This window comes from Lissotriton helveticus, chromosome 11 (assembly GCF_964261635.1).
Source record: "Lissotriton helveticus chromosome 11, aLisHel1.1, whole genome shotgun sequence".
In the NCBI taxonomy this organism is placed as follows: Eukaryota; Metazoa; Chordata; class Amphibia; order Caudata; family Salamandridae; genus Lissotriton; species Lissotriton helveticus.
Genome location: NC_136072.1, coordinates 537,686,965 through 537,707,889, shown reverse-complemented (window position 1 = coordinate 537,707,889; position 20,925 = coordinate 537,686,965). Strand labels below are relative to the sequence as shown.

The 20,925-nt window shown below is 41.6% G+C and overlaps 1 protein-coding gene across 9 annotated transcripts in view; it reads left to right on the top strand.

Annotated features, from left to right (window-relative positions):
* LOC144791525 (uncharacterized) overlaps positions 1-20,925 on the top strand; it is an 826,098-nt gene that overhangs the window by 144,566 nt on the left and 660,607 nt on the right. Inside the window, exon 7 of one of the 9 annotated variants that reach the window (XR_013602416.1) lies at positions 2,589-3,500. The exons of the other annotated variants lie outside the window; for them this stretch is intronic. The gene's annotated coding sequence lies outside the window, so the exon portion shown is untranslated. Of the gene's footprint in view, positions 1-2,588; positions 3,501-20,925 lie in introns of those variants that run through there. 9 annotated transcript variants of the gene reach the window in all.

Below are 20,925 nucleotides of genomic sequence, written 5' to 3'. Positions count from 1 at the left end.
AGTTAGGAAAAATGGGAGCAGATAAACTGAAACTAGAGAAAGCCCCAGCAAAACAAACAACCCCCCCCCCCCCCCATGTGAAGTACCACCAATATGGTTAAAGCACGTACACATATACACATATATTCAAGATTGGTTTAAGTCTCATAGCGGTGAAGATAAAAAGTATTTTTCACCAAAAGGTACCTCACGCATTGAGCATTCAAATAATCTTCAAAAATGAATCAAATATTCTAAGTATAAATCCTTCCAAAACAATGAGCAGCCTTTTGATAATGGAAGCCATGAAGCAAAAGCAAGAATCTCAAGTGCAGGAAGTGAAAAACATTAATGAGAAACAGAGATACCAAATTGGTTACTTGAGGGACACAGTTAGGGTTTATGTCCCTCCTGCATTGCCTCTTCCTTAAATGTTTTCTTGAGTTACTAGTGAGCCCCTAGAAACTGTAGAAGAAGAGAAGGATATACTAGATTTGGGTTTCTCCGTACCCGCAAGAGACACCGGAGGTGCATGAATAGGAGCACCTGGGAATGAAGTAGCACCTTGCAGTGGGCTGTTGGGAGGGGCACAAGCAAACCCCACAGAAGCGAGTGCAGCAGTCACTGCGACTGCAGCAAGCTACAGCAAAAGTGATGCAAAAGCAAGGTGAGAGGCCGGAACAACAACATCATGCCATGTATCTCTTGATATCATCTGACTCTGCACCCCAAAGTTCTGAAGCGACACCTCCGAGTAGTTAAGCTCACAGTTCAACTATTCTCTGAGATAATCTAAGCATGACTGCAGGATGAGGGGTAAGAGAGCTTGGAAAAGCACCACAACTCACACCCTCAGTGAGGGAGACAGTGATGATGTAAAAGACTTTCCACAAATGTACAACCAGATTCCCTCCTACCTCTGCAAGAGTTCTCAGGTCCTATAGTTGGGTTGCCGAGTCACCATTCATATTCCCTGTTACCTATCCAATCTCCTAAACATCACCCAATAGTTCCCCAAAATACATGATGACCTACAGATATTTTGAGAAGAATTGCAAACAGTTTATAAATGCTATAAATCCAACTAGGCTGGAGCCAGTTACTTGCTGTCTATAATTATACCCTGTGAAGTAAACGATTGATTGTTGGTCAATGCAAATTGGCCTCAACAAGTGCTCTTGCTCTTTTTGATGCTAGAAATGAACTGTTAAATGCTGCAGTTGAAGTATGTCGTTTTCTATTAGCACTGTTTGGAGCAAGATTAATAATTGTAAAGAACACAGAGGAGAAACTCCTGCTGATTATCCGGATCATACAAAAGAGTTGTTCGATCATTTGTGTGGTATTGATAAAACCACAAAAAAACGCTCATGAAGCTGTTGGAGGGGCTTTGGTGCAAGGTCTATTGCCCAAGTTACAGAAGCAATTGTGCACTATGGGCCATATTTATTAGCCCCTTTGTGTCGCTCTTGCACCACGCTGGATTTGAATAAAGACACCATAGAGCCTTAGTCTTGGCCTAAGCATGCTTTTGTATTTTTGAAACATGCATTGCTTGCACCCAGATTAGGGTTGTCTGATTATGACTATCATTGTATTTCCATGGAGAGGCGGACTTTGCTTTAGGTGTGTTAGTAAAAGAGCATAGTGACCAATCCACTGAAACAACAAGCTCTCCAGCTCTTTGACTAAACCTTTCAATGAAGCGTGATTTCGATGCCTGACTCGCTGGTAGCTAGTGGGGATGGGCGCACCCTTTGCACCGCAACACTGACCCTGCATCTACTCTTAATACTGATGAATGAATTTGACCTGTGGCTGATGACATTGTTCTTTTTAATGCTTTAGGTTTTCTCCCATATGTACTGCAACATGATGCACTGTGGATGATTTTTTATTGTGCTATTTGGCCATTATTGCTGTACTCTCCCTTCTGGGAGAATGCTGGACATCTGGCCCTTATACCATGTACTTCATGGTCTTCTCTCGTTTTCACATGTATTGGCTTCTAGGTCGCACTTTGTTTCACTGCCTTAAATTTTTAATAGAGAGATTTTGGGTTTTAAAAAAAAGAGCATGGTGACAAAATAAAACCAGTTACTACATATTCATGCTCTCAGTGCCGTAGCGACAGGGCTGATGGAGCAAGGACTCGTAGAAAAGAGACTTGCTCGTAAGCAATCCACTCATTTAACTCACTAACCTGTTATTAATTTCGTATTGTGTGAAACTAACGCGCACCACATAAACACATGAATTAGTGAAGCTTGCCTATGTGTGTGCTAATGCTAACCAACTCAAACAAATTACTAAAACCGCTTTAACAGGGAAATCTTTACTGCGCATGCATCAACCGCATCTATGCAATATGACGTACTAAAGCTTGGAGGGAAATTCTTGCCCATGAGCAGAAGGCACTAAAATGGAGTCTTGAAGACTCGCATGCATGGCACAGGCTTAGCTGAAATGAAATCGAGCTATTTAACTAATGCTAATGCAGGGAAAGTATTAATAAGTAAAAGGGATTGGAGTAGAGACGGGTGATATACAGTGAAACCATTTATTTGTGAAAATAACATTTATCTTTTCTGATTTTATCACTTGTGCAGATTTGGGCCTCTCGAGTATGTCTGAAGTAATCCAAACCACGTGACAATCGCTCATGACAACTGAAAGTCAGCCCGGAAGAATGACGTGCGTGTCGGGAAGAGGACAAGGTCACATTGTGCCTGAGAACCAACAGTGAAAGATCTAAATAAATGAGGCTACATGTTCAAATTAAATCATTTGTTGCAGATGAAATGTGAATGCGGGTGGGAAAATAAAATATGAATACAAATTAAGGGGATGGGTTTGTTAACATTGGGCTGACTGGAAAAAGTGATATGTAAGCATGGTGTGATGCTCTTCCTCCCTTGCCTGACCAATTAGATTTGTATTTTTACGAAATTGAAACTTTAATGGGTGGTACACGAAGAACTAAAGGTATAACTGAGGTAGCTTTAGTTAGTTAATTAGCAGAGCTCGGGATGCTGTCTGTGAGACGTCAATGCTGAGATGCTGTGAGCCGTGGGTGTTGTCCGAGTAAGGAGAGATGCTGATGAAGAAACCGAATGCAGAGCCCTCTATCCTAATCTATTATATTAGAAAGAAGATTGCGGAAGAATCTCAAGGAGGGAGAGAGTGTCAGAGAGTGGTGCGACTCGACAGTCGGTGTTAGAGAGATCATCTATCCTGTCCTGAATCCTGTCCTGAAGCCTTTGTCTCCTGAAGTATCCCGGGGGACCCTTACCCGCCCTTTGGCCAGGGGGTTGGCCATCACACCATCCTAGGTAAATATAGTTTTGTGTATTTGAAGATGTCCTTTTCTCTCTGTCCTTTCCTTTCTGAGCATGTCATTGCAGAGTTTGTGTAGTACGTGTTTGATGATTGATTTATTAATTGATGTTTCCCTCTTATGAGTGGTTGTGGCTGTACTGTATTTTGAAGTGGTTCACATGCAATTAATTTAGATAAAGACTTAAAACTTACAGAGTCTGTGGTTATTTTACTTTAAAGTATAGAAAAGTTAGAATTTAGTTAATTTTCACCATCAACTAGTTCAACTAATGGTCCATCGACCAGAGGAAAGAACTTTTTGATCAGTGAAAGGTTGGTTAAGAGTAAGAAATAATCAATCTTGAAGTGTGGAAAATCATAAACTTTGACTCCAGCAGTTCACTCAATTGTAAGTGTGTTTTATGGGCCCAGGTGAGTATATGGTATTGGAATATCTGTTGTTGGTACGCCGCTGCATCAGTTTTCTGGTAGAACCATGGTTATTATTGACTAGTTTGGTGATGAGTATTAATGATTGATTATTGGTTTATGTTTTACAGAAAGAGTTAGCGTCTTGTTTTATGTCGTCTGGAACATTTCCGGGGGATGAATAGCGGGTGGTGACAGAAGCCACACTGCAGTGAGGTTACTCGTCTGTTGGAATAGCACTGAGAAGCTACGCAGGACTGGCAGTGCTAAATTTGGGACTATCTCGTATAAAAGTTGAGTGTGAGTGAAAGCAAAAGGTTCGCTGATGAAACTTTGGTCTTATATCTCCTAGTAAGGGTAACACTGAAGGAGTAACAGGTTCTCTTGAGCTTGAATGAAGGATAAACAGGTGTTTACTCACAGCGGAAGAGGAGCAATTCTGAGTCTCCAGAGTACGCAGAAAATCTATCCTTTATTTAGCGGAACAGACAAAGTAGCAAATGTTTTTATGTTGTTACTAACAGATTTTATTTTAAAGAAAAGTAAAGAAATAAGTTTTTGTGTTACCTTGTGAAGGGAGGGTCAGTCGCCAGAGTGGTACTGACGTGACAGGGAGCCGCACTGGGATTGGTTGAAACTAAACCAATGAAACCAATGCCAGTACTGAGCTTACTCCGTTTGTAATAGCAAAAAATGACCTGTTATGAATGAAACATAGCAGTCTATTTGAACATATCATATCATTTTTATTCAAACAGGTTTTCGATTTTTTTTTTTATATTATTCAAACAAAATTTCTTGTGCATATTCACGACTATAAACAAACTGTACAAATAGATACAATAATCAACAATTATATACAAAACACTCCTATAAATCACTCATACTGATACTTTTACACCTCATTTATACCACTTATATCTCTACGACAAAAACAAAATACAAAATACCACTGAGGTATGGATCCGTGTCAAAATTCCATTCAAATGTATAATACAATGTACATTTGTCAATTATAACCAAAATAAATCTTTTTATTTTTGTTGGATCACTGCTTTCAATTTTACACTGACAACGGACCTATGGGGTCGACGCGTTTCGAACCCCCTATTAACGGGGTTCTCCTCAGGACCAGGGTGATTTCTACAAAGACAAAACATAAATGGGCTAAGTTAACTAATAATAGCAGACAAACTGCGTTTCAAAAACAGCCACCAATCGGCTTGACAACGCCTACCTTAATTCTCCTGCTAATGGGGCCACAGTCTGGTGTAAATATGTCTACACAAAAAAGACAAAAACACAAAAGGCGACATTTATGACAATCTATGTTTGGATGGCGTGTATTGACTGTTTTGTCAAGACAAATTCCAAAGATAGCGAAGGTGAGCCACAATATCCGTTTAAGACAAAACAGTCAATACACGCTCCTTACAGTAGAAACTGCACATAGGATCTCCCTCAAACAACTTCAGGAAATCACTGATTTAGAAACAGAAATACAAAACAACCAATTAATTACGAACGCGAAGGAGCTCTTAGAAAAAATAGAAAAAGAAATCCAAGAATTTAAAGGCTATACGGTAACCCAAAAAGGAAATAAGTTTGAACTTGACAAAAATAACTTCTCCTTAGAGGCCGTATACCCATACCTACAGAAGGACTTCTATAGTAGACCAACACATAGGAGATTTTTCCAGGACAATCAGGGCCGTTCAAAAAATAAGTTCTTAACTTTTTCAGACACATCTTCCTCATCAGGAGGAGAGACGGATAACTCTGAACCAAGGAACAACTCGGCACCTAGGAATAACCAACAGAATTTGCAGCAAAATCAACAGCCTTTTTTAGGCAGAGGTCAACAACGAGGAAGAGGCCGCTCACGCCAAGGAAATCAACCATGGGAGATGAGGACTCGACGCCAATATTACAGGAGTTAACATCGTCACCCTTATTTAATTTATCAGATCGAGTTCTATCAATCCCCGAGATATCAGTACTTGAAAAGGGACTCTCCTTTGTGCCAGCCCGAGCAACGGACTTTGTAAAACTGAAATTGGAAGCAAGTGAATTTTGCAGGAAAATTCGCTTAAAAACATTCTTTAAAGACACGCCTTTGGCTGAGAACACAGAAGCTACAGGCCTTCGCCTAAAATCTACCTTTTGTCCACCAACCAATAAAACACCAAAGCAAGTTATTACCTTTGAAAGAGCAATATTATCTGGGATAAGCGCCCTTGAAAAGCAGAAGCAATTTGTCAAATTTAACCTCCCTAAATGTGAAAAGGATGCGATATTTTCATTGAAAAATGACATATCCCTAATAATAAAGCAAGCTGACAAGGGAGGTGCAGTGGTTCTTTGGGACGTTGATAGATATAAGAACGAGGTCAAACGGCAACTGGACGGCCTGTTGTGCTATAAAAAGATCAATCATAATCCAGTGAAGGAATTACAAAATGAGCTATTCAAAATCCTACAAGAAGGATTTGATCTTGGGATACTTGGACCAAGAGAGTTGGCGTTCCTCCAGAATAAAAATCCTAGGACTCCAATATTTTATGTCTTACCCAAGATTCATAAGAATCCAAATAACCCACCCGGTCGCCCAATAATTTCAGGTTGCCAATCCCTTACAGAACCCACATCTAAATATATTGACTATTTTCTGAAGCCTATGTTAGACGAAGTCCCTGCTCATCTCAAAGATACTACAGCGTTCATTAATCGTATAACTTCAATCAAATTTGACGAGGATCACCAACTCATGGTCACTATGGACGTCGTATCATTGTATACGCAAATTCCCCAAAAACTTGCGCTAGAAACGTTGGAACTCTTTCTGGACAAACGAGAGCAACCTAGTAGAGTGCCAACCAATTTCATATTGAAGCTACCAAAATTTGCGCTGCAAAAGAACTATTTCCAATTTGACACAGATTTTTACTTCCAAACCAACGGGGTAGCAATGGGTTGCCCCTTTGCTCCAGAGCTGGCTGTCCTGTTTATGGGCTTATATGAGGACAAATTTATATATAACAATAACCTTTTTGCTGAGAATATCACAGCATACATGCGTTATATAGATGACGTCTTCTTTATTTGGTCTGGCTCGCAAGAGAGGCTGACTGAATTTCTGACCTGGCTCAACATGAGGACAGAAGATATAAAATTCAGCCATACTTCATCAAACAAAAGCATTACATTCCTGGATGTACAAGTATACTCCACTGAAGGAACACTGGGAACTACCCTGTTTCGGAAATCTACTGATAGGAATAAAGCATTACATTTCACGAGTCATCACCCAAGGAGCCTAAAGCAAAATCTGCCCTTCAGCCAATTTTTAAGGATTCGGCGGAATTGTTCAAACAAGGAGGAATATTTTAAACACGCCAACAATCTGAAAGAACGTCTATCAGAGAGGGGTTACCCTAAAAAGCTGCTAAAACATTCTTTAAAGAGAGCTTGGTGGGTTTCTAGGGAGACACTGCTCCAAAAGAAAACGCGAAATGAGTTGAAAAGGATTGTATGCGTCACTACTTTTGGTCCCAACACGCATCAATTACGGAAACTGGTACTACAGAATTGGCACCTGGTAAAAGATCTCCACTGTGAATTATCAGACCCTCCGCTTTTCGCTTCTAAAAAAGAAAAAAGTGTGGCCAATCACATTGTAAGGGCAGCTTTGCCAAAAGATCCAAAACCATCACTAAGAAGCATGATTGGTTTACCCCCGGTTACTGGACATCATAAATGCGGGAATTGTACCTGCTGTGACTCAACGGAAGAAGGCACTGTCTTCTGTTTTGAAAGAATTTATTGGAAACATACAATCTTCACGAATTGCCTGACAAAAAATGTAGTGTATGGCATTTGGTGCCCATGCCCCAAACTCTATATTGGAAAGACGACACAGGAGATAAGACAGAGAATCACACAGCACAAGTCAAGGATTAAAAAGCAAGTACCAAATGCACCTTTAGTCCATCATTGGTCCACACTCGACCATAAAGAATGTGACATACGCTGGGCGGTCATCTCCAAAATTGAAAACGATCCACGCGGAGGCGATATGGATTTGAAACTAGCACAACGAGAAGCTTTCTTAATAATGAAGTACAATACGGCGACTACAGGACTAAATGAGATTTCTGAGATTTACAGGGGGACCCCTGGGTAAGATTTTTACGGTCAATAAATTCTAATGAAGTTTCCGGAAAAATACTCAAGCACAGCACTGCATCCATTTCATCCACAAGACCTCCAACACGTGATTAAGTGTTCCTCATCGTGCTCTCAGGTCTATATATCAAACAACTACTACCAGGCACCCTCATAATGGGCACACCACCTATTAAGAATAACACAGAAAAGGCATTCCATCAACCCACTTAAATCCAATCTTGAAGGGGACTACATTGCCCACAATGCCTTGCCTTGGACAACAGCTACATACAGGCTTTTACCAATGCTTTTTGATTATGTTTTATCATTTTCCAGCACCAACAATAAAAGCGGCTGAATTTTGTAAAACGAGTACAAGTATTGTACTATATACGTCCATGTTGCACGAGTCGTAGTGTTGCGGGCCCTTTAAGATCATAGATGTTCAGCACCAGGAAGTAAGCTTGTTGTTAATCTATGGACGCGCTGGCTTGATTTATGCAGCAGACGCTCGACAGCACAAGTGAGTCATCTTTCAAAACCGCTTCACTTTTGACACGGAGATACGCATGGTAGCAGTACCGTTACTAATTTTAGCTTTTCCGTGCAGTTACCTGTCTATAAAGAAAGCGGAACACTTCCAAACCACCGCCATGGGGAACCCGGGCTAATACCTGCCACGCTGAAACCGGGTAAGCGCATTTAAAGTTAGGAGCAGTCTGGAGCGCGAACTGCTGGGTCTGGAGCAGCGATGCGAGCAGCAGCCAGCTGATGCTCTGTTGGCTGACATAAGATCAAAAGTTACTGAGTACAATGAGCTAGCGGAACAGGAAGTGAACTATTTATCCAAGCGCACTAGGGCGCGGTATTATGGTGAAGGGGGTAGACCTGGACGGGGGCTGGCAGACAGAATCAAAGATCCTTGGGCTAAACACTGTGGGGTACAAGAAATTAGGGAAAGTGGCAGGACTGTGACAGAAGTGGATGGTATATTAGAATGTTTTACACAGTACTATACGAACATGTATAAGTGTAAGGAAACTGCTGATGAGGAAGAAGTGGGGAAATACTTGGAGGATGTAGCGTTGGTCTGGCTCTCGAAGGGGCAGCAAGACTTTTTAATGAATCACATCACCGAGGGGGAACTGCGGGATGCGATCGCGGCATTGCCTAATGGTAAGGCTGCCGGTACCGACGGTTTACCGTCCGAATTCTATAAAGAGTATGTGGACTTGCTGCTGCCACATTTTGCGATGGTGCTGGAGGAGGCTTTAGTACGGGGACAACTACCAGCGACAATGAGAGAGGCTCTACTAGTGGTTCTCCCGAAACCAGGTAAACCTCAGGACCGCTGTGAGTCGTACCGTCCCTTATCTCTGATGAATACGGACGTTAAGATCCTCGCCAAGGTGTTGGCCACTCGCCTGCGACTGCTCTTGCCCGTTATGGTGCTGCCAGATCAGTCGGGCTTTGTACCATTGCGCTCAACGACACATAACTTGAGAGCATTGTTCGCGGTTCTCCATTTACTCAAGCCTGAACTAGCTGCGGTGGCGGTCCTCCTGGACGCTGCCAAAGCGTTTGACTCTGTAGCCTGGAAATATATGCTGGCGGTGTTGCAGCACATGGGGGTGCCGTATATTTTTACGTCCTGGATCTCCTTACTGTATACCAATCCGGTAGCACGAGTGCGGGTTAATGGTCGAGTATCAGCGCCTTTTGCTATACAGAGAGGGACGAGGCAGGGATGCCCGCTCTCACCATTATTGTTTGCTCTTATTCTGGAGCCTCTAGCATGTATCCTGCGGCAAAGACATGCGGCGTCGGCTTTGCGTTTTCCTCTTCGTTCATTGGCAGTATCTATGTACGCTGATGATATGGTGCTTTATATCCGGGAGCCAGACAGATATCTCGAAGGGGTGATCAGAGAATACATCCGATTTGAACGCTTCTCTGGACTGTCAATAAATTGGGAAAAGTCTATCATACTGCCTTTAACTGATATTACTCTTCCATTTCCGATAGAGTTCCCTTTGGCATGGGCTTCGTAGCCGGTTCGATATCTGGGGATCTGGATACACAGGGACACCCAAGAAATGATTCGTGCTAATTATGGAGTGGCGATTTCGAAGTTGGAAGATCAGGTGACACGCTGGATACGGCTGCCCCTGTCGTTTGCGGATCGGGTAGCCCTGATCAAAATGGTGGTGCTCCCTAAATTTTTATATTATTTTGTAAACATTCCACTTGCCTTGACAGCTCACTTTTTTACTACGCTTCGCTCTTTGCTCATCACTTTAGCCTGGGGGGGGAAGAAACCTCGAGTACAATGGGACGCTCTGACCAAGCCCTATGAGCAGGGTGGGTTCGCAGTGCCGGATATGAGACTGTACTATCTATGTGCTCAAGCCCACTTTGCTTCCTATTGGATCTCGGCACCGCCATACACGCCGCATGTAGCAATTGAGGCTGGGGCGACATATCCACTGCCTTTAAAGGCGATGGTTGTGAATCCGCATTCAGTGTACGAGAAGGGCGAGGTGGACACGGTACAGCGCACGGCAGTGGCGTGGCGGGACTTGGGGAAGCGCGCTGATCGTCTGCCATTGTATGCACCGGCCATGCCTCTGTTGCATCATGCGCACATATCGGTCTCGAGCGAAGTGGGTGCACGTCAGCTGTTGCAGGGTGCTGGGATAAACACCTTGGGGGATATTTTCCCAGCTGGCCAATTTCTTGGCTTACAGGCATTATTGGCCCAGACAGATAATGAGACTATGGCAACTTTCACCTATGTTAGACTGCGAGCTGCGGTGCGTGCTCACTACCCGTCCTTTCCGGCGGAACCACCTACGTTGAGCGCCTTGCAATTACTGTATACGGCGACCACCCGTGTAAAGATGATCTCGCGATTGTACAGGATGTCGCAGGAAGATGAAGGTGGTGTGAATGTGCTTGCAAGTGCTAGATGGGACGCGTGTTTGCCGGAACCGCTGTCGGATGATGACTGGGCTGAATGTTGTACTATGACTGGCAGTTTTGCTGCTAATGGGAATTTTAGGCTCATACACTATAAATTCTTACAACAATGGTATTATACTCCGGAGCAACTTTTTAAATATGGGCTCCGCGACACGTCTGCGTGTGTACATTGTGGGATGGATGTAGCCAATTTTCTACACTTGGCCTGGATGTCCCCGAGGGTCTGCGTTCTGGACAGATGTAACAGTGGCACTGACTGAGATGACGTTAGTGCCGGTTGATATGGACCCGCGCCTATGCCTGCTGGGTATGGTGTCCGGTGTGCCGCTGGGTGTGAGGCGCTTGGTCGCATTAGCGCTCCAATTAGCCAAGCGCAGAGTGGCAGCATGCTGGGGAGGGAGAAGGGCACCTGATGTGAAAACTTGGTTATTGGAAATGGCGTATTGTCGTGATCAGCTGACATGTTATTATGAAGAGCTGCCATCTGGCTCGCGACCAAGAGATATTTGGGGACCTTACACCACATACATGTTGGCGAAGCTCTCTGATGACGACTGAGCTTGCTCCATGCTTCTCTCATGGCACACTGCCCTGCTCCCGAGGGCGCTGGCTAGTGTGCTGCAGAATGCCAGGCGGTTGACGCACAACTGTTCGTGCCACTCTGAAGCTACTTACGATGTGAGCATGATGTCTCTCCAAATGCTTCATACTTCCTCTGCTGTTACTGCTTTGGGATGTCATCCTACATTGGTACGGTTTTTTGTGCTCTTCAGTAAGGTTTCAGGTGTATACCTACTGTGAGTGTCACCTTGATGCTGTGATTCCCGCTTCCCTCACTTGATCTGTTTTTTCTTTTTTCCGCAATTAAGTGGCCGTCCAACTGGATCCCAAGACTGTTGGGGGGGTTTGTTTAGTTCATAAAGTTGACTATGATCTTTGGGAAATTTAAAGCTACAAGGCGATTTGTCCCTGATGCTGGAAGTTCGAATATGTTTTTGTCAAACACTTGTTGCGCCGCCGGGCCTTTGGCTGTCGGCATCACGGCTGTGTTCTGTTGACTGGATAAACGTATGTTTCATATATGTGCGGCCGGCCCACTGGGTTGTAGGCCAGGAGCTGTGTTATTGCAGAATGATGTAATAAAGGTCTAAAAAAAAAAAAAAAAAAAGTTAGGAGCAGTCACAAGTTGAAATGCATCGCGCTTTTAAATAAGACAGCACTGATTGAACCTCCCCCTCTTTTATAGGCAATCAAGACAAATTTCAAAGATAGATTTAAGACAAAACAGTCAATACACGCCATCCAAACATAGATTGTCATAAATGTCGCCTTTTGTGTTTTTGTCTTTTTTGTGTAGACATATTTACACCAGACTGTGGCCCCATTAGCAGGAGAATTAAGGTAGGCGTTGTCAAGCCGGTTGGTGGCTGTTTTTGAAACGCAGTTTGTCTGCTTTAATTAGTTAACTTAGCCCATTTATGTTTTGTCTTTGTAGAAATCACCCTGGTCCTGAGGAGAACCCCGTTAATAGGGGGTTCGAAACGCGTCGACCCCATAGGTCCGTTGTCAGTGTAAAATTGAAAGCAGTGATCCAACAAAAATAAAAAGATTTATTTTGGTTATAATTGACAAATGTACATTGTATTATACATTTGAATGGCATTTTGACACGGATCCATACCTCAGTGGTATTTTGTATTTTGTTTTTGTCGTAGAGATATAAGTGGTATAAATGAGGTGTGAAAGTATCAGTATGAGTGATTTATAGGAGTGTTTTGTATATAATTGTTGATTATTGTATCTATTTGTACAGTTTGTTTATAGTCGTGAATATGCACAAGAAATTTTGTTTGAATAATATAAACACATTTTTTTCCGAAAACCTGTTTGAATAAAAATGATATGATATGTTCAAATAGACTGCTATGTTTCATTCATAACAGGTCATTTTTTGCTATTACAAACGGAGTAAGCTCAGTACTGGCATTGGTTTCGTTGGTTTAGTTTAGATTTGACTCAGCCTTGCTGTTTTAGGAGTCAAGACCCAGTTTTGTTTATCCGGGATTGGTTGAAACAGCAGGCGTGAGACAAGCAGATTGAAGGAGGGGTCAGTAGTAAGGAGTAAAACTGACATCATAAAAGGCCGTGCTGGCATTGGTCAGACCACGTGTGTGAGCCTGAATCTGGTTGGTTGTTAGATGGAAGTCGCGCTAGTATTGGTTAAAGAACCAGTGTAAGTCTGAGTTTTAATTGGCCAATAGATAGAAGCTTTGTTAGCATTGGCTAAAAAGAAAATTGTATGTTAGATTCTGATTTGACTGTGGGTGTGAGTCGCACTGACAGGAGACTTCAAGGGTTTGCTGAGTATTCTTTCATATATCGTGCATCTAGAATCTATGGAGAAAAGAGAAAATTTCCTTAATAAAGAAAAGTAAGAATTTCTTTAAGAAAGATAGGCCTGTGTTGACTAGAGAGGGAATGCCTATTCTGCCGCCGAAAACGCCTGCTTCGTTTATGATGATAGAAAGAGGATATCACACTTGTGTATGGTTGGAAAATTGGATAGATTATACAAAAGGTGATGGAGGTCTAGCTTTCCCAGAAAATGGTACGTTTAATGGAAGAATTCTACAGAATTTAAGAATGAGAATGAATGATTTGGAACCAGGACCTAGGTTAACTCAGTATGAGGCTTCGGAAGAGTGGGAGACTGAGTCATTTGAAGAAGAGAAATGTAGAGGTAGAAGATACAAAGACTTTTTCCCTAGATGTTTGCATGAAAATCGAGCAGGTCAGATGAAGCAATGGAGAAGAGCAATGATATCAAAAGGTTTATACCCAGTATTGATGGCTGAGGAACAGTCAGGGAGCAAATGTAAAGAGAAAACAAAACACATGAATGTGACAGGATTTGGTGAGTCAGATGATGAATTGTTGGAGGACATTTTAACTAAAAACCCTCCACCGTATCAAGAAGGACCCAGTAGAGTCACCCCAAGTGCACCAGTAATGGGAGCAACCTTAATTCCACAAATTGTACATGATACATCAGTTAATAGAGTACTTCAAGACAGGGAAAAAGAAGTGTTAAGTAAAAATAGGGAGTAATTAATACAGAAAATGGACCAATTGAGTTTAAACCCTGAAACATTGACAGTACCAGTAACTATAGTTCCTGTTAAACCATTATATGGAGATACAATAAGTTGCCCAAAATCCCAAGCTTTAATAACTCCTTTGAGTAATCCTAGAAAAGAGGTACTAATATCTGATGATCAAGCCAGTGAGTGTGATTAAGTCATTTCATTAATGGACCATGCGATAAGAGAATTTGTAAGTGAAACCCCAAAAAGAGTAACACCCAGTAGTTCAAAAGAAAGAAAGTCAGTGGTACCCTCAGGAACTAGAAGCTCAACAACAGTCACACCAGAAGATTCGGAAAGATGGGCACAGGAAATAGAAAAGCAAAGTACACCCCCAAAGATTTTAGATATTTACTAACTGAAAGTAGAATTGGAAGAGATAATAGCTGGAAATGTGGGAATAGAAAGATTGAACCATTATAATGAAGAATAGTTGTTGTTTATATGTAGGAGTATAACCAGGAATGCAAAACTGTTCTATGAGAAATTGACAGAGCTCGCTTCAGAGATGGGAATAGATATAGGGAGATCAAAACTGTTACAGAAACCATATCGAGTGGAGTTTACTGATAAGGATTTTGAGAATATGAATGTGTCTGGTAGGAAACTACAGGTAAAGGAATTAATGAATATTTTGCAAAAATGGGGAGACATTGATAAGTGGAGACTAGGTGGACAAGAAAGAAGGAGGAAGCTCAGGCGAAGGAAGCGTCATCTGCATTCTTGTTAAGAGAAACAGAAAAGGCAGAAAGATTGTGTCCCATGAGAGAAGTACCTGGTGGAGGATATGTTCATGTTCCGTGGGGCAGACAGGATATATTGTCATTTACTAACAATTTCCCTAGATTAAGAGAGAAACCAGTTGAATGGTACAAACAAGTTGAAAGATTTGTGAAAGTTTTGAAAGTTCTGTTGAAAGATCTGGTTGGTTTGTTTGACATAGTGGTACCTACTGATTTATGGACGGAGTGTAAGATTACAGTTGATTGGACAAGCGAGGAGTATCCAAGAGACTCAAAAACAGGAGCACCCTAAGATGAGGTGATAAAGAAATATCACCAAGTAATTACTTTTCCGAAAGGGAAAATCCCTCCTAAAGAAACAGATTGGGTAAAGATAGATAGAACAACTCAAGAGCTATATGAGTCTGTACATGCATATTATGAGTGGTTTCTACAGGTGTTTAAGCAGTATAGTGGCTTTGAGAACATTGGAGATAAGGATATGGGACATTTTGTGTATTGGTTTGTGTATTGCCTGAAACCGGAGATTAGTCAGATGATTCAGTAGCACATGTTGTGCTGGCAGAGCAAGCCAATAGATGACATTTTGAAATATTCAAAATACTGTGGGGATATCGAGGCGAGGTGAAGAAAATTAAAAGAGAAAATGATGTGGGCACAAGTGAAATTGGCATAACAGCAAGAAAGTTAATTAAATAGTCAGACTGATAATCAGGGGCAAGATCAAAATCAGAATGATCATGCGGCGAATGGTGGTTAATTTAGAGGACGAATGAATAGAGCAGAAGCAAAGAAGAAGTTTCCTTGTCATGCGTGCATAAAGCTTCGACATTGGAAGAACGAGTGTAAGAGTATTCAAAAAAAATAATGGGCCAAACCAAAATTTTAAATCCACAGACGCAGAATTAAGTGCTTATGAATCAGCCGCAGCAGGTAGTTAATCCACAGTGTCAGGTGCCACCAGCACCTATGCCAAATTTTGTGAACCAACCAAAATACAGTGCGAACGCGGATTTCAAGGAGGAAGTGGTAAGAAAAATTCTGTGGTTTCACAATATCTTTTACGGAATAATGATAATGAATGTAATTCTTTGCAATGACGGTGCCTTAGGGGGGAGGAAGAGGAGTGCGTACTTGGCGCATCCTTGCCGGGAGATCAGTCTGGTCCATTTATTGATCGGAGAGTGGAAGGTAATGATACCACTTTCCTATTGTATACTGGTGCTACCCGTTCTACTGTGGGAATAGCAGAGATCCCAAACCTACCACTCTCGGGAGAGTCCATCCAAGTTGTAGGCATTTCAAATCAACAGATTAGAACCCCAATCACAAACCCAAGGGAAGTGCATATTGGAAATTTCAAAGACATGCATAGATTCATAGTTTGTGATTCTAGTCCAGTAAATCTGTTAGGAAGGGATCTGTTGTGCAAGATGAATTGCACAATCTATTGCACACTGGATGGTCTTGTTTTCCAAACCCCTGATAACGATATTGTATATAAAATAATGCTTGCTAAACAAGACATGAAAATAGATGGAATGTATTCTTTAATGACAGTAAATGATTTACCAGAAGAACTCAAAACAACAGTGAACCCAGAAGCATGGGATTTCACAGGAAAAGAAATTGGGTTAATGTCAAACGTAGATCCAGTGAAGGTGACAGTGAAAGAAGGTGCAAATTATCCTAACACCCGACAATACAAAATGAGTCCAGAAGTGAAAGCTGGAGTTGCTTCAGAGATTGACCAAATGATCAGTCAAGGTATTTTAAAGGAAATAATGAGTAGTCCTTGTAATTCGCCTATGATGGGACTTAAAAAGCCTAGCAGAAAATACAGGATAGTGCAGGGTCTGAGAAAGATCAATAACATTGTGGTGCCTTGTTGTCCTGTAGTGCCAAACCCGGCAGTGATTCTTTATCAGATACCCTGGAATGCAGGCTGGTTTACAGTAATTGATTTATGCCAAGCCTTTTTCTCTATTCCTTTGCACCCTTTTTGCATTTAAGTTAGAAAACCGTATTTTGGCATGGTGCCGGGTTCCTCAAGGGTATACAGAAAGTTCCTCAATTTTTAATCAAATCCTGAAAAAGTGTCTAGAGACACTGGTCATACCCAGAAAGTCCTACTACAATATATTGATGACTTATTAATAGCATTCAAATCACGAGAAGATGATGTCACTGATTCCATTTCGTTGCTGAACCATTTAGCTGATGGAGGACACAAAGTGTCTCCAGAAAAGTTGCAATTTTGTTGTCATAAGTTCGATATTTAGGCCACAAAATAGAAAGAGGAGTGTGAAAAGTGACCCCAGAAAGAATTAAGATAATCAAGCAAATGCAGTTACCGCAGACACACAAGGGGATAAGAATGTTTCTTGGAGTGGTTGAGTACTGTCAGCTGTGGATTGTTGGGTTTTCTCTGCTAGCAAAGCCATTGATTCAGTTAACACGAAAAAGAGCGAAGGACCCAATTGTCTGCAACGATGAATGCGTGGAAGCATTTGTGAAATTGCGAAATTGTTTGTGTGAGGCCCCTTCTTTAGGCATGCCTGACTATAGGAAAGAATTTACACTGTTTTGCTGTGAGAGAGAGAATTGTGCACTTTTAATCCTGACTCAAAGGCATGGATTAAGCTGACGTCCAGTGGCATACTTTTCTGCTACTTTGGATCCTGCGGCATCAGCCTTACCTGGCTGCTTAAAAGCAGTAGCTGCTACTTGTATGAGTCTGGAGCAAAGTGATTCAATTGTAATGGGACATCCAGTCAAGGTTTATGTCCCACATTCAGTCGAGATTCTTTTAATAAGAACTTGGACACAGCACCTTATCCCTAGTTGGATGACTAAGTATGAAAGAGTGATTCTTGGAGCAGAAAATGTGACAGTGATAAGGTGTACAATGGTAAATCCTGCCACATTATTGCCAGATCCATGTTGTGAAGCAGTGAAAGATGAAGTGGATCATGACTGTTTAGATGTGAATGAGATGTGTATCAAGCCCCGTCCTGACATGAAAGAAGAGCCCCTGAAAGAGCCAGATCATGAACTATTTGTAGACGGCTCCTGCCTGAGAATAGAGGGAGGAGGACTCAGTACAGCGTACGCTGTATGCAAAATATCTGGAGTTGTTGAAGCATCCTGTTTACCGGGAGTCAAGTCTGCACAAGTAGCTGAATTGGCGGACTTAATAAAGGCATGCAAAATTGGGAAAAATTAGAGGATAACCATATTTACGGACAGTCAATATGATTACGGGGTTGTGAATGACTTTGGCCAGCTCTGGATGCAGAGGGGATTGCTGTCTTCTTCAGGATCCCCCATAAGAAATGGTAAAAATGTGAAAGAACTGTTGGAAGCAATACAATTGCCAAAAGAAATAGCAGTGGTCAAGTGTGCTGCTCACCAGTCAGGAAATGACTATGTGGCGGCAGGTAACAGATACGCTGACCAAATTGCTCAACATTGTGCTAGAAATAACATGGCGTTAAACGGGAAAATTGAAACAAGTGAAATCAGCTGTCAACTTATGTTTTTCTCAGCTTTAGAAACATGGGAGGATGTGAGACAGTTTCAGGATGAAGTTTAGGTAAGCGAAAAAGAAAACTGGATACAATCAGGATGTGAAAGAAGGACAGAGGAGGATGTATGGGTGTACCCTGATGGCAAACCAGTTATGACAGATTGCTCACTCTCTCAAATGGCAAGAAGGTATCATGGGGACACACATGTTGGTAGGATGCCATGATCAGACTATTCAGACAAAATTGGTACAATCCAAAGTTTAGGGTAGTCACTGAGAGCCTTTGCCAAAGATGTTTAATTGGCATCAAAATCCAGGCAGGAAAACAGTGGTTAGTTGGGGAAAAATTGGAAAAGCAGACAGGCCATTCACAAGATTGTAGCTTGACTTCATAGAGTTGCCTCCAAGCAACGGGATGAAGTATGTCCATGTGATAGTATGTTTGTTTTCACAATGGGTGGAAGCATACCCCACGAGAAGAAATAATAGCCTAACAGGTGCCAAACTACCATAGAGGGAGTTGATACCTCGTTTTGGTTTTCCAGTCACTTTGGAATCAGATAGAGCACCTCATTTTAATAATGAAATAATTTGTTTAATCTGCGAAGCATCCAAAATTAAGCAAAACCTGCACTGTGCATACCGCCCAGAGGCTTCTGGAGTGGTTGAGCAATTAAATGGCACAATCAAATCAAGGTTAAGTAAAGTGTGTGCATCAACATCCCTGAAATGGCCGGATGCATTTCCCCTTGTGTTGATGGGACTCCGAAATACAGGATTGAGTCCACATGAGATCCTCATGGGAAGGGCAATGAGACAGCATTTATTCCTGGTAACAAATGGATGAATATAACTGATGATCTGGTGTTGGATTATTGCAAGGAATTGGCCGACCTAGTGCGTCTGTCTCTCACCAGGTTGGAGAAGACGCAGTTGCCAGGCAGCCAGTACAGGCGTGTGATTTGAATCCTGGAGACTGGGCGGTAGTGAAGAAACACACCATAAAGGCATGCTTAGACTTAGGTGGGATAAACCACGTCAAGTCATACTGGTCACTACTACAGCAGTGCAGTGTGCAGGTTTACCCAATTAAATACATGCAAGTCATACCAAAAGATTTCCAAGCCCTACCGAAGAACAACAACTGAGTGAAACAGTTGAAATAGCTGAAGGTTGTGAAGTCAAAGAATCTAGAGTGATAGATTCTGATGCCATAGACGAAGAACAACCGAGCACAAGTCAGGAGGGCTGGACATCAGTGATTGACATACCAGAAGTTGTTATTCAAACAAGAAGCAGAACAGGATTAGAGAGACAGGAAAGTAGTGAGGACCAGATAGGTGTAGAAGAACACGCTCAGGAAAAAGTGAACAAAGCTTTTTGAGACCCTGAGCAGGACAAGACAGGGAAACGAAGAACATACTCAGGCAAAGGCAAACAAACCTATTCAAAGACCTGAGCAGGGACAGACAGGAATACAAGAACACGTTCAGGCAGCAGAAAAGCCAATTGTGATAAGACCTGAACAGGACCAGTTTGGCGAAGAAGAACAAGTTTGTGCAGAAGAAGATCAATTTGAAATAAGACCCAAACAGGAACAGATAGAGGAAGGAGAACAAGTTCAGACGAATTAAGTAACAAAGATAAGACCTGAACAGGAATGTTGTTGGGGATGATCCAGAAGAAGAAAAAGAACTGATTGTGCCCAGACTCTCTGAAAATAGAAGAACTTTCGAACAAGACAAAGAAGGTGAAAGTGCAGTACAAGCTAAAAGGGTCAGAAAAGGTGATAACTGGCCAGGTGGAGTCAAAAGATTAAGATACTACCTGGGAAAAACAGATAAAAGTCCTGAGCAATTAAATGAGGTTACTAGTCAAACTCAGTCTAAACAGTCAATTGTGAAAAACACTCAAAGAAGTCATAGACTAAGAATTCTGAACAATACATTCAAGGGTGGACCTACGTAATATTAGAAGAATTTGAACATTTCCATTTGAGTGAAAAGACAGAAGAAGTAAATGCTGCACAGATTGTTGAAGGGAGAGTGAGGCCCCCTTGAAAACCAAACGTTTGAACTTACAAATAAAGAAAAGAAAAGAAGAGAGATCTACTTAGACTAAAATGATTAAAGACACAGTTACTGAGCGACCAAAATGAAGTTGTACCCAAAGATGCTGTAGAGCTTGCATATGTAGCATTTTATTGTAGTTTCAGTATGGTTATTTCTAACAGTAGCAGTTCCTTATTTAATGATAACAAATAGAATGATACGCATACTAATGGGAAAACAGCTACCATAAAAGTAGATAGAGTAGAATTAGAAATAGCAGATGAGATAGATGTACATCATACAGTATCAAATAATGACACGTCTTTAAATGTCTTCACCAAGTTGTTATTTCAATATGTAAATACAATGGAAATTAGTGATTGTTATGGTTGTATGAAATTACCCGCTTCAGTATCAGAAGGAGTTGCATATCACCACTTACCTTTAACAGATGGTATTTCATGTAGTATACTAACAAGTTTGTTCTATAGAACAGAGAGACTTCAGCATTCTTATTCAAACTTAGATGTAGTATTTTCGTAACTTCCTATTCGAGAGAATATGAATCCAGTTATTAGTAGGCA